Genomic DNA, 13,281 nt, shown 5'->3' on the forward strand with positions numbered 1-13,281 from the left:
GCTGCCACTCTTGGGCCCTTAAGCAAGGCCCTTAACCCTTTGTGCTCCAGGGGTGCCGTATCATCTCTAACCCCAGCTTCCAAGCAATTTTGCTGAGACATAAGTGTCCCAAATTGTAGACAGTACCAGTGGCCAAACGCATAGTACACTTATGTGCTACCAAGAAAGCTTAAAAGCATAATGAGAAAACAGCCATTTTCTCTCAAGCTGTCTTGAATTCTAATGCTCACCTTGTTCTTCCTAATTAGACATTGCATATACACCCATCTCTGTTTGTCTTATAAAAGCTGTGCTCAAACTACAATTTCTGCTTAGTTGACTCTCGTTTAACACTAGTGTATGCTGGAGACCAAAAACATACTTTCTGCACAACGTAGTTTTGCATGACAGTGTCCCAAAGTGTGACCTGAGAACTTGGATCACCTAAAAACCACGAGGAAATTGAAATGTCACGCCAAGACCTTTTCAAAAAAATACAGTGTGAAAAAAAACACTGATTGTAGGCATTTCACAGCATCCCATTTTATATACATACAGCTTTAAAATACATATAGACCATGTATACAGTTTAAATCATCGTCTTTCTTTCGGCTTCTCCCATTAGGGGTCGCCACAGCAGATCATCCCCATGTTCTATTTGGCACATGTTTTTATGCTGGATGCCCTTCCTAATTATACAGTTTAAATATAAACCAAAAATGCTAAAAAATATATATGTTTTTTAATGTTGATTTTATAAGCAACCCTAATTCCAAAAAGTTGGGGCACTGTGTAGCAGGATTGTAGCAGCTTAAAAGTTATAGGTGTCCTTTGTTGTGTTTTTCATTTTAATGATAACATTTCTAAAAGGTCCAGACTGCAGTCTAGACTGCACTCGTCTACTACAAAGGCATACTATTGTAATAAATGCAGTATTCAGTTAGTATTGTCTTGCTCATAAATGCAAGGCCTTTCCTGAAAAAGGCTTTTTCTGCATAAAAGCATTTGTTGCACTTAAAATAAAAGTTTATCTGTGCTGTGCCTCTTTACATGGCAACTCATCGCACTTCAATGTCAATTTGTGTTCTCTATGTAAAGATAATCAATCAAATCCATGAATCGTGGAATAGTAGCGAAATCTGTATTAAGTAGTAGCTAAATCTGTATTGAGTAGTAGCTAAATCTGGGGAATATGAATAATGTATAAGATGAGTTTAAATCCCTGGAGTCAGCTATGCATAGTAATTGAGAGTGTGTTAGAGAAGTGAAGAAAAGAGTGCAGGCAGGGTGGAGTGGGTGAGGAGTGATAGCAGGAGCGATTTGGTATAATAGGGTATCTGCAACAGTGAAGTGGAAAGTTTATAAGGAGGAGGTGGAGCTGGAGGTAGCAGAGTTTCATCAGGAGTGATGAGGATGGAGAGGATTAAAAGGACTTTGCAGGTGGGACGTTTTGGGGACAAGGTGAGAGAGGATCGATTAACATGGTTTGGTCATTTGCAAAAGAGGGACATGGGGTATATCGGTAGAAGAATGTGGAGGATGGAGGCGCCAGGCAGAAGAAAAAGAGGAAGACGAAGGATGTGGTTAGGGAAGACATGCAGGTGGTTGTTTTAAAAGGGGCAGGTGCAGAGGACAGGCTGGTATCGAGAAGGATAAAAGAGCAGCTAAAAGAATAGGAAGTAATAGTGTATAGGAATAGTAGCTAAATCTGGGGAAGGGGTAGCTCAGTGTTTAAGATGTTGGACCTCTGGTCACTGTGAGTTGAAATCCCACCACCATTAAGCTGGGCTGTTGAGCAATGCCCTTAACCCTAAAATGTTAAGTTGTTTGAAAGAGATAAGTGTAAGTCGCTCTGGATAAGGGCATCTGCAAAATGCCTTGATTGTATATGTTTTGAAAAAGTCTGTGCCTCCGGCTCCTTGGGATAACCTTCGGAATTCTCTGTGACTCTTGGAGAGGGAAGTGGTTTAAGAAAAGAATGGGTGGATGCTTACCAGGTGCCACACCTGAAGCCAGGACTGGAAGTGATGTCTACAAAGGAGCATTGGTTGACAAAGGCAACCATTGACCTTAGAAATGGAAAGTTGCATATGCAAGATTTTTCTATAAATTCATTGTAAATTCTATTTAATTCAAATCATTTTTATTCAAATAGCACTTATAACAATGGACATTGTCTTAAAGCAGCTTTAAAGAAATAAAGGGGTTATAAAGTTGTGGAATGCATGTAATACATTTTTACTAAATATTATAAGAATGTATAGGTTTAGTGCTTAAACATTGTCCATCCGTTTTAATTGTGACTTTATATCTAATTAGTGAACCAGTGGTGATTATGGCAAAAAACACTCCCTGAAATGGCATGAGGAAGAAACTTTGAGAGCAACTCATCCTCATTCACAACACCAAATGTCCATTCATTACAGTTCCATCTTTGTTGAGGTGCTGTTCAGTAATAGGTGCTGAAATAAAGAACAGTTCATACAACCTGTGGTCCTAAACCACTGTAGCAGGCTGGTACAATTGGTCAAATTTAATAAAACATGGAAATGCACAAAAACAATACAATAATTATACCTCAACTGTAGAACACGAATAAAGAAAAACATCTAGAGTTGACAACCAATGGAAACAAACGTAAGACCAAAAGTGCTAATTAGCTGCAGATGTAAATGAAGTGAAAGAACAATCACATGATATGGTTCAGTCGGGTGCAACACAAAAATGGCAATTCAGATTCCTCATAATAATTAATGAGTCGGTCGACGCGGGCAGATGTTTTCTGTTAAAGGTGTTTGTAATCAATCTTATTTAATGCATTCATTACTTTTTCGTACCGGCCATGACCTCTGGTGACCTTTGACAGCAGCATGGGTCATTAGCCGTGTTTAGAGATCGCTAATGGCTCGCAGTTTCTCATGTCGGCGCTGAAGGCTGTAACGAGCAGAAAATGTAAATTCATAAACACTGTCTCGTGCTACACGACTGGTCATTAATAGTGTCTAATGAGTGTGATGATGGATTATTGGGAAAACAATGACCCTGTGCTCCAAACAACTAGACAGCAGGTGGAGATGCTACTCTGCTATATGACAATGACTTCATTTTTATGTTCCCTCATCAGTTTAGACTCATTTTTTACTATCACTACTGTACACTATGTATCCCTAAACATTAAATTTTTACTTTTTCTTCTTTGCTTATCTTAATTTTCGTCACAATCTTTGCTTTCTGGCTTCGCTTTGCTATCTAGCAGCGGCGTCTCGAGCTCGTACCTCAATTTTTTGCTCACGTTAACAAAGCAAAAAATCAACCGAGTGACCGCTCGTACCTTGGAAAACTCGTACATTAATACACTCGTAGGTCAAGGTACCACTGTACTGCATTCAAAGCAGGGTTGCAACTCAGAATTCTCGACCTACAACCAGGAAAAGCCACCTTGTCAGGCTACATCTACACTAATTCAGATAAATTTGAAAATGGCGCACACACTGTCATTTTCAATTCCAAAAAAGTTGCTCATCCACACTGAAACGTCTGAAAACGCTGTACTGTGCTTCAGCAAAACGTAAGACACATTACGGAAATCTTCTACCTCAGGTTGTTAAAGTGAAAACAAAATACATGGCTTTTACAGAAAAATTTATTTTATTTCCACTCTGTATTTGGTATGTTCTCAAATGATGCAGCTGAATGCTACATTTTATGACACAGAAAAGGCTGGTGAGGTACATTATAACAACTGTTCCACAATAATAGACACTTGTTTTGCTGGTTAGATTTAATTATGCATTGAAAAAGAACACTGTCAGATTTGAATAAACTATAATTGTTGTGATAATAAAAACTATGTTGATATTAAAGATGGTGATAATGGTAATGGTGGTGGTTGTGGTGGTGAAGATGACACTAATCGTGATGTTAAAGATGGTGATAATGGTAATGATGGTGCTGGTGGTGGTGGTAAAGATGACACTAATAGTGATGTTAAAGATGGTGATAATGGTAATGATGGTGCTGGTGGTGGTGGTGAAGATGACACTAATAGTGATGTTAAAGATGGTGATAATGGTAATGATGGTGGTGGTGGTGGTGGTTGTGGTGGTGAAGATGACACTAATAGTGATGTTAAAGATGGTGATAATGGTAATGATGGTGGTGGTGGTGGTGGTTGTGGTGGTGAAGATGACACTAATAGTGATGTTAAAGATGGTGATAATGGTAATGATGGTGGTGGTGGTGGTGGTTGTGGTGGTGAAGATGACACTAATAGTGATGTTAAAGATGGTGATAATGGTAATGATGGTGGTGGTGGTGGTGGTTGTGGTGGTGAAGATGACACTAATAGTGATGTTAAAGATGGTGATAATGGTAATGGTGGTGGTGGTGGTGGTGGTGGTGAAGATGACACTAATAGTGATGTTAAAGATGGTGATAATGGTAATGATGGTGGTGGTGGTGGTGGTTGTGGTGGTGAAGATGACACTAATAGTGATGTTAAAGATGGTGATAATGGTAATGGTGGTGGTGGTGGTGGTGGTGAAGATGACACTAATAGTGATGTTAAAGATGGTGATAATGGTAATGGTGGTGGTGGTGGTGGTGAAGATGACACTAATAGTGATGTTAAAGATGGTGATAATGGTAATGATGGTGGTGGTGGTGGTGGTTGTGGTGGTGAAGATGACACTAATAGTGATGTTAAAGATGGTGATAATGGTAATGGTGGTGGTGGTGGTGGTGGTGGTGGTGAAGATGACACTAATAGTGATGTTAAAGATGGTGATAATGGTAATGGTGGTGGTGGTGGTGAAGATGACACTAATAGTGATGTTAAAGATGGTGATAATGGTAATGATGGTGGTGGTGGTGGTGGTTGTGGTGGTGAAGATGACACTAATAGTGATGTTAAAGATGGTGATAATGGTAATGATGGTGGTGGTGGTGGTGGTTGTGGTGGTGAAGATGACACTAATAGTGATGTTAAAGATGGTGATAATGGTAATGATGGTGGTGGTGGTGGTGGTTGTGGTGGTGAAGATGACACTAATAGTGATGTTAAAGATGGTGATAATGGTAATGGTGGTGGTGGTGGTGGTGGTGAAGATGACACTAATAGTGATGTTAAAGATGGTGATAATGGTAATGGTGGTGGTGGTGGTGGTGAAGATGACACTAATAGTGATGTTAAAGATGGTGATAATGGTAATGATGGTGGTGGTGGTGGTGGTTGTGGTGGTGAAGATGACACTAATAGTGATGTTAAAGATGGTGATAATGGTAATGGTGGTGGTGGTGGTGGTGGTGAAGATGACACTAATAGTGATGTTAAAGATGGTGATAATGGTAATGGTGGTGGTGGTGGTGAAGATGACACTAATAGTGATGTTAAAGATGGTGATAATGGTAATGATGGTGGTGGTGGTGGTGGTTGTGGTGGTGAAGATGACACTAATAGTGATGTTAAAGATGGTGATAATGGTAATGGTGGTGGTGGTGGTGGTGGTGAAGATGACACTAATAGTGATGTTAAAGATGGTGATAATGGTAATGGTGGTGGTAATGGTGGTGGTGGTGTTGGTGGTGAAGATGACACTAATAGTGATGTTAAAGATGGTGATTAATGGTAATGATGGTGGTGGTGGTGGTGGTTGTGGTGGTGAAGATGACACTAATAGTGATGTTAAAGATGGTGATAATGGTAATGGTGGTGGTGGTGGTGGTGGTGGTGAAGATGACACTAATAGTGATGTTAAAGATGGTGATAATGGTAATGATGGTGGTGGTGGTGGTGGTTGTGGTGGTGAAGATGACACTAATAGTGATGTTAAAGATGGTGATAATGGTAATGGTGGTGGTGGTGGTGGTGGTGAAGATGACACTAATAGTGATGTTAAAGATGGTGATAATGGTAATGATGGTGGTGGTGGTGGTGGTGAAGATGACACTAATAGTGATGTTAAAGATGGTGATAATGGTAATGATGGTGGTGGTGGTGGTGGTTGTGGTGGTGAAGATGACACTAATAGTGATGTTAAAGATGGTGATAATGGTAATGGTGGTGGTGGTGGTGGTGGTGAAGATGACACTAATAGTGATGTTAAAGATGGTGATAATGGTAATGATGGTGGTGGTGGTGGTGGTTGTGGTGGTGAAGATGACACTAATAGTGATGTTAAAGATGGTGATAATGGTAATGGTGGTGGTGGTGGTGGTGGTGAAGATGACACTAATAGTGATGTTAAAGATGGTGATAATGGTAATGGTGGTGGTGGTGGTGGTGAAGATGACACTAATAGTGATGTTAAAGATGGTGATAATGGTAATGATGGTGGTGGTGGTGGTGGTTGTGGTGGTGAAGATGACACTAATAGTGATGTTAAAGATGGTGATAATGGTAATGGTGGTGGTGGTGAAGATGACACTAATAGTGATGTTAAAGATGGTGATAATGGTAATGGTGGTGGTGGTGGTGGTGGTAAAGATGACACTAATAGTGATGTTAAAGATGGTGATAATGGTAATGGTGGTGGTGGTGGAAATGACAATGACAATGATGGTGATGTTAAAGATAATGATGATTCAGATGATGATAATGATAAAGAAGGAAAAAAAACAGTGTTGAACTTAAAGATGCTGATGAGCATGACGACAAATATGACGATGTTAAAGATTTTGATGATGTTACAAAATTTGATGATAATGAACATGATGATGATGATAAAGATGGATATGATTATAAAGACAAAACCAATGGATGAAGATGAAGATAATGATAAAGATGATTAAAATGATAATGACAAAGAAGACAATGTTGATGATAATGATGATGGTGATGTTAAAGATGATGATGAAAATGATAGTGATGATAAAGATGATAATGGAGACAAAAATGATGATATGATGATGAAGGAAATAAGATGCACTCCTGGAGGATTTGCTGTGGTGGATTAATAAACTCATTCCCTCAAACTTGCCCATTTTTCTCTCTCCCTCTATCCTCACCTCATTCCCCCTCACATCAACATTAACAACAGGGTGATTCTCTGCTGATCTCACAGCTTTATATTCTCCGCAGATGAGCTTAGGACTAAAACATTTGTGTAGTCTCGCATGCTGGATCTAATAAGCATCCACATAAGGATTAGTGCAGCAGTCGCTCTCGTCACTCCACTCCAAACAGGTTGTAGGTGCGAACAGATGCTCCACAGATTGGTTCTTCTACCCGAATTAAGATTGTGAGGTTAATCACCATGTCACACAGGTGCTAGTGTGAGTTCATTCAGCTGGCACGGACATTGGAAAACATGCAAATGTTCTGCCTCATTTAGCACACTGATGATGATGCAGATAAACTAATTCAGTTTAAGGATTAGAATCTGTTTAACAAAGAAGTGAATTTTGCAGTTAATTATAATCACAAAGAAAAACACTGAAAAGTAATGAAAAAAATAAGGGATGTGTCCCATATCCAATTCGTACTTAATTTTTTTATAGTTATTATAAAACAATTACATTTTAATTCAATTAGAACATTTTAATTGCAAATCGTTTTACTTTTTTTTTGTTTGCTTAAGGAATACCAAACAAATATCTCTGCGTGGTTCATGTTCTCGATTCGTGGTTTTACATAAAAAAGGAGTGAAGTAAACCAACCATAAATGATGACACCATCTGGTGTCATATCAGAAAAAAAAAAACATTTTGAGTACTCCTTAATGATGTTACAGCAGATAATTAAACATTCACTGGGTGTCTGGTTGACCTCATACTTTCTTATCTCATCAACTAGGATACGTATTTTCCTTGCCACAGACGCACCAGGCTGCTCATCAGGGATAAACACACATCATTCATTTTAATTCTTAAGTTCTTTAAAGCTAATTTGATACAATGTCCATTGTGAAAAAAACGATAGAAATAAACTTGAACTGGCGCTTGACAGGAGCAGGTCACTTGTCCTTGGCAATGGCTGAATGCACATACAAAGACATTTTATCCCAAGGAAACTCAAAGGTTTCATATCACTTACTGGATATGTTGGTTGATTGGCTTACCTTGCTCGAACTACAAGGTTTTAATGCTTGTGAAGAGCTTGAATATGTAGATAAACAAGGTTGTGAACTGGAGAGTGAAGACAGACTGAAATGGCAATATTTGTAGATCAATTGTGACTTGTGTTGTTTCTGAAACACAAGAAAATTAAATAACTAAACCACTATTTTCGCATTTGTTTGATATACACACAAACATTCATAAACACTACAGACTATTATTTCAAAAGGCAATTTAATTAATTTGTTTTTAAATAACATAGAGCAGTAATAATAGAAATTGCCTTTGGGGAGGACTGAGTTTGTGGTTGGACCAAATCCAGCTGAATGTAAACAATCTAATTTATGTTGCTTTAAAGGGAAAGTTCACACAAAACAAATTGCTATTCATTTCCTCACCCTCAGACAGTATATATATATATTTAAAACAGTCTGGAGCGTGAGCTTTTGGTCGCATAATAATGTCCATCAAACTCTGGGAAATCAATCATTCCATATTCCAAACCTTTGATGCACATCACTTTTCAACATGACACTCATGTTCCAGACTCTCATGAACATTCCCAGGACCATTTGTTGAGGCTGTGGATTAAAAGTAATAATGTTGTGAATAATGTGCATTTGTTCACATAATGAGCGTTTTGCATTACAAGACCTCAGTGTACTGTAAGTGTCACTGTACTTTTGATATGTTTCACTCTCAAAGCAATGATTTTCACTGACTGGACAGTAACCAATTTTGAAAGCCTCCAGAAGCTTAATTTGCTTTTTATGTCTTCTATTGATTTCACACCTGAGCGTTCAAGTGATGACCTGTTCGTGAATATCCTTAGACAGGCAAAGCAATGCCTTGAGGATGATAACCTTTATTTTGTTATAGTCAGGGATGGCTGGCAATAAGGACCCAAAAGCAGGACGCTACTGAAAGAAATAACACATGTCCAAAAGGATTAGCACAGGCAGTAAAGAGATTCTGCCAAAAACTTAGAAACACTAGGTTTCGAAGCAGAAGGTGACAAACTCATGAATGTCCTTGTGGATGGATGTCCACCAAAAACATTGTAGAAGCATTGCCAAAGTGCGAGGGTCACCTGGGTGACAGAAAAAGTGAGAACTGTGACACCACTGGAGGACTTCAGATCTGAGTTGGTCAGGCACATAAAGTTTCAACTCAAGTAAACTCCTGCGTCTTGTTTCAATCAGTGAACAGGTGATGACCTCAACCAAAACTGCAATAAATGGACATTCGGTGGCAACCAGATGAGGATGGGTTCCCTTTTGAATCTTGTTCGTCTTTAGGTTTTCTTCCTCATGCCATCTCAGGGAGTTTTTCTTTGCTCCTGCCACCACTGGTTCGCTCATTAGGGATGAATTTACAAGTGATAATTAATAAATCTTAAATGTATATTTGTAATGTATTTATTTCTGTACAACTGTTATGGGAAAATGTCCATTGTTAAATTGAATTAAATTTAATTTATTTCAGACAGACAGTTAAGAAGCGACTGTTGTTAAGATTCTCAACACATTTGGTGGAGCTTTTTCGCCTTTACCAACTTCGCCCAACAGTTTCTAAGATTTTTTTACCGCATTCAAACCGATTTGCCTTTCTTTCGGCAGGCAAAACATCAGACCAATAATCCTCAAAAAGATATGTAAACAAAGGTTTGATAGTGGATGCCAGGTTGAATTTGTATTTATTTGTTTATATTTCTCAACTTTTTTTGCCTGAAATGAAAAGTTCAGTAAGCTAATAACTCCATAAGCATACGGTGCAGGAACGCTGTTCCTCTTAATTATAAAATATCCGCCCACATCGAAGCCACTGACTGTGTAATTAACTTAACAATTTCATGTGAAAAACAGCCGCCTCTGATAAACACAGAATATATATTCCAGTGGAGAGGTAAAGCCTGATGCAATAAATCTATCTGCAAGATACGAGCGAGAGGTTTGTTTTTCGAAAACATGCATTATGCATCGCAGAGCTCCGAAAAATTCACACCAAAATGGAGATCAAGCTCCAGCCGATAACACTAGCTGTTATTCCCTTTTCCTTTTCTTTGAGAGTGACCCTTTTCTGAGATTCATGTCGCATTCTGTTTCTGACTGACAGGTAAAGACAACAAATGAAATAGCTCAGAGAAACCTGACTCTCATTGTTGCGGTTATATTCATCAGATGTGAATTTAAAATAGTGACATGGATACGAAATGAAAGTAATAATTTCATATGGTGGATCCCAAAACTGGCAAACTAACTTCCCAGAAGTACCTGCTTTGACCAGAATGACCTTGGTCTAAATTAACATGCAAGTTTCAAGGTAAAACCTGCAGCTCCTGACTGATACTATCCCGTATTCACAGTTCATTTTCAGAGAGATGGTGCACATACGTAAAAGTAGCATAAGTAAATTAGAGGTATGTGTGTAGGGGCATTGTCATGTCCCCATTGTCAGGGTCAAAGACTGAACTGGGGTTGACTGTGTAAGAGGCCGTTACTCTTGCAGTTTGCCTCAGGGCAGTGTATGAACCCTTGTGCATAGACAGACTCAGAAATAATGGAAAATACATGTCCAAAAAAGCACAAATTAAATCTTTGTTGATGCAGCTTCAATTTGTACAATCTGATTTGTATTTCAGGAAATAAAACCTCACAAATGAACTGTTTTTGGCTTTTCACTAATATGTGAATTGGTGAACTAGAGCATTTTTAGGCATATGTTCAATATTAATAAAATACTCAATTACTGTACAAATCAGATACTCAAAGACTTTTACTTAAGCTATATTGCAATTGGTGACTTTTAAGCTGTCATCAGTGGTGGACGAAGCACAGAAACCATGTAGTGAGTTAAAGCAGAGATATAATAAGTAAAATGTGACTTCAGTAAAAGTAAAACTTTCACTTGAGTTAAAGTACAAAAGTTTTTGCCTTCAAATGTACTTAAGTATACAAAGTATTTTTACAGCTATAATGTTCCTGTTATCATTTTTATCACAAGACTCTTTACTTAATCAACTCAGTTTATGAGAAAAGACTCGAATGTGACTCTCAGCACACTGATCTATTAATAGAATTAATCACAATTAAATACACGTCATTGTGCACAATTTATGAAACTCTCAGAACCAAGAACCATAAAATTTCTTGGCTAATTGTAGCCATAAGATACATAAAACATCTATATCCTTATAATATATGTCTTTTAAATGAGTCTTTTAAGCTGCACTGGAGATTCTCCTTACTGAACTCAGTTCAGGACCTTTTCAGTACGATCACAGAAAAAAAAGTGATATACAGTTTTTAGCAAATTTCATTAATAATAACAAAATGAGTGATATATATATATATATATAGCCGCATATACACTTATCTTTTGCTACTTCTTTACACTTTTTTTCTAAACTGGGGTCCTGGGGGACCTTTTTTGTCATTCATAATTTTAATTCGGGTTCAGCTCTTCTTACTGATACCCCGCCTCTCCGTTCTGAGTGCACGAGTGTGGGAACTTCTCCAGGTGTACACTTTCACTCTGGAGTCCCAACAGCTTCATTCACCATTGATGCAACGATGCAAATCAGCAGTAAATAAAACAAACAAACAAAAAAAAACAAAACAAAGACAATTTTGTTTTTGCCTGAATGCCCCATGATGAAGATGTCACCTAAATCCACCACTGCCTAGCAGCAATCAAAACAGGTTTAAAACAGAGCGTGCGCTCGACTCTGATTGGTGGCTTGCTGCATGTTTGTCCAGTTTTTTTTTTACTCATAAATAAAAAGTAACCACTCATTTTGTTAAATGTAGTTGGGTAAAAAGTTAAATATTTGACTTTGAAATGTTGTGAAGTTGAAATAAAAGTCTCCCCAAATGGAAATTGTAAGGGATCCACCAGCCACACCTTCCCCAGACACACCTATCAATTCAAGCAGCTCACCATCATACTGAATACCCTCACCTGGCACTCATCAGCTCACCTCCCTACTTAAGCTCCGCTCTCCTTCATGTCACTGTCCGTTCTACAGTTTAGGCTGGAGAACATTCACGGACTACTCGTGCTACATTTCGCTTGGATTACTATCATTCCCAGGATATTGTGTATTCCACGGATTCAACCTTTCCATAGGATTACCAGAGTTTGCTGGATTTTTATGTACTCTATTGTTTCAGAAATACTGCAGTAAAATACAGATACGTGAAAAAAGAACTAGTTAAGTACAGTAACAAATTACATTTACTTTGTTACTGTTCACCACTGACTGTAATGGAGTATGTTTTCAGGAAGGTGTCTATACTTTCAATTAAATATTATTTTCTTGTATGATGATGGTGTATGATCATGTTGGGAAAGCCTTTGTTTCTGCATTGCAAAAGCTTTAAATTTAAAAGTGTTGACCAGCCTGTGTGTTTCTGTATAGAAAGAAAATCAGACAAACAAAAGTCAAGTCAAATCAAATCAAATCAAGTCAAGTCAAGTCAAGTTTATTTCTATAGCGCTTTTCACAACAGACATTGTCATAAAGCAGCTTTACACAAATCAACAGTGAAGGTGAATGGTGTGTATTTATCCCTGATGAGCAGCCGTGGCGACTGTGGCAAGAAAAAACTCCCTTAGATTTAATGAGGAAGAAACCTTGAGAGGAACCAGACTCAAAAGGGGAACCAATCCTCATTTGGGTGACATCAAGAGTTTGATAATAAATCTTTCAACAATACAGAACACTGAAGAGTAAGAACTAACTTGAGCACTGAAGTGTGTGATTATAGATCATGTTCTTTCTACAGTCTTATACAGTCTTTATGATTATAAAACTAGGAGCTACTGAGCTCAACATTTTTGGGATCATCACAGATCCAGCATCAGCTTCTCCATGCCAGAGCCTTGAAACACTCCAGGAGGTCCAATGTCAAAACTAGTAGTAGTAGTGGGAACCCATTGGCACTGGTACGTCTCTAGATGGTTCGGGATGTTTGCGAGTTCGGCATCTACTTCTTCAAAGGTCCATAATCTTCACGAGGTGGGAGGTGACTGGAGCTGGCCAAACCTTAGGAAGCCTCGGGATGGGGAGCGAAAGAGAAGCAGTGGAGAGGAATTAGCGTAGCTGCTGTTCATGATATTAACAGCACAAGTTGATAATGTGCATGTGATCAGATGTTCTGGAGCACAAGGTTATGATGTGATGTGTGTTATGTGTAGGCTTTGCTAAAAATATATGTTTTTTATCTGCACTTAAACTGGGAGAGT

At 38.4% G+C, this 13,281-nt stretch overlaps 1 long non-coding RNA gene across 1 annotated transcript in view; it reads right to left on the reverse strand.

Annotated features, from left to right (window-relative positions):
• Nucleotides 1-13,281, reverse strand: part of LOC310723396 — a 388,685-nt gene that overhangs the window by 110,312 nt on the left and 265,092 nt on the right. The window lies entirely within an intron of this gene.

This window comes from Silurus aristotelis (assembly GCF_946808225.1).
Source record: "Silurus aristotelis genome assembly, chromosome: 3".
NCBI lineage: Eukaryota > Metazoa > Chordata > Actinopteri > Siluriformes > Siluridae > Silurus > Silurus aristotelis.